Raw genomic sequence first — 1,876 nt, forward strand, 5'->3', positions numbered from 1 at the left:
GTCCCCACTCCCCTTTCAAAAGACTCTAAATGGGCGAATCAGAGATACTCCACTGTCTTCTCCCCATATTCCCAAGCTGAAACCCTCCCTGAAGGTAAAAGAAAAGATTGTTCACTAGTTATTGGGAAGATTCATACGTAAAGCCCAAGACTCAGGTACTATTTCAGGTACTATTTCAAATCCACAGTAAGGTAGGATTGGCCCAGGTTCATCTGACTGTAAGGGCAGTGGTATAAGGTAAATACAAAGGAGCTGGTATGATGTGGAGGGTGGGACCAGCCTGGGAGAAGGAGTGCAGAGAAAGAAGGCCAGGGGGAGAGGGGATCGAGGTGGTGGACTGAACACGTGTCCGTCTTCTTCACACCAATAATTACATAAGATAATGGGAAAAATAAAAAGAGACACAATAACCTGTCCCAGAAACATACCACCATTAAGCCTGAAATTTTGAGCAGATGGTTGAGCAGAGAGGAAACCCCAGACTGGAGCAGACTGCTGTGGAGATAGGAGCTGTGAAAGCAAAACAAGCTCACGTTTGGCATGACAGAAGTAAGCAGTTGGGTGGGAGATGGCCTAGGATGTCTAGTAAGCTGCTGTCTTTCCTCCATCCTCACATCCCGATTTCTCCTAAGCAGCATTTATCTGTAGGTGAAAGGAACGGCTGTCAGCACTGGACTAGAGATACAGATCTTGCTCAATAGACAGTTGATGATCACAAGCAGGGACCAGAACTACGACTTAGAAACAAGTGCCCAGTGCTCTACACGTGGATATGCATCCTTGGAGGTCGCTCTACATGTGGATACGAATCCTTGGAGGTCGCTCTACATGTGGATACACATCCTTGGAGGCCAGCTATGATGGACAAACACATGAACAGTTCTCAAACACATAAGTAGAAAACCAGAAATCATGAAAAATTTAAGTTATAATGGTGTGATATAAATCCAACTTAAACAAAATTTACTCCATCTGCTGCTTTCTGCGGAAAGGGTCCTGAATTCTCCCCCTTCGATTGTGGATTTACCAATCACTCTTTGCGCGTCTGTGTATGCCATAGCTGTCTTGTGTTGTTAGGAAGATTTCGTAACCCATCTGTGGGGAGGACTCTGTGCTTATCAAATGTTCAAGTTCTGTTTTCTCCTTCAGATACTGATGTTATTAGCTTGCTTTCAGTTTAACATTTGTTGAGTGTATCTGTTTTCCATCCTTTTAACCCTCACATGCTCTTTGTTGCAGATGTGTGGATTGAATGTTTTTGTGCCTTCCCTTCCCTCATTTATGGGCTGAAACCCTAACCTCCAGTGTGATGATTTTTGGATGTTTAGTGGAGGTCATGAGGGTGGAGTCCCCATGATGGGATTGGTGTCCTTCTCAGCAGAAAAAGAGAGATCAGAGCCCTCTCTCCGTCTGCCTCTTTCTCTTCCACGTGAGGACATAGTGAGATGGCATTCAGCAGCAAGCCAAGAGAAAAGGCTCAGCATGAATCTACCTTGCTGGTACCTTGACCTTGGGCTTTTCAGACTCAAGAACAGTGAGAAATAAATTTCTGTTGTTTAGGTTACCCAGCCTATGGGATTCTGCAGCCCGAGCAGACTATGTGCTTCTTGGACTTTGTTTTTAACTCAATGTATAAGAGACCTGCATTTTTAGTAGGGAAATTAATTCATCTCTTTTAACTGTGGTTATTGATAATTATGGGCTTCCCCGGTGGCTCAAACAGTAAAGAATCTCCCTGCAATGCAAGAGAGCCAGGTTCGATCCCTGGGTCAGGAAGATCCCCTGGAGAAGGGAATGGCTACCCACTCCAGTATTCTTGCTTGGAGAATTCCATGGTCAGAGGAGCCTGGTGGGCTACAGTCCACAGGGCCACAAA

Source organism: Bison bison, unplaced genomic scaffold (genome assembly GCF_000754665.1).
Source record: "Bison bison bison isolate TAMUID 2011002044 unplaced genomic scaffold, Bison_UMD1.0 scf7180017863016, whole genome shotgun sequence".
NCBI lineage: Eukaryota > Metazoa > Chordata > Mammalia > Artiodactyla > Bovidae > Bison > Bison bison.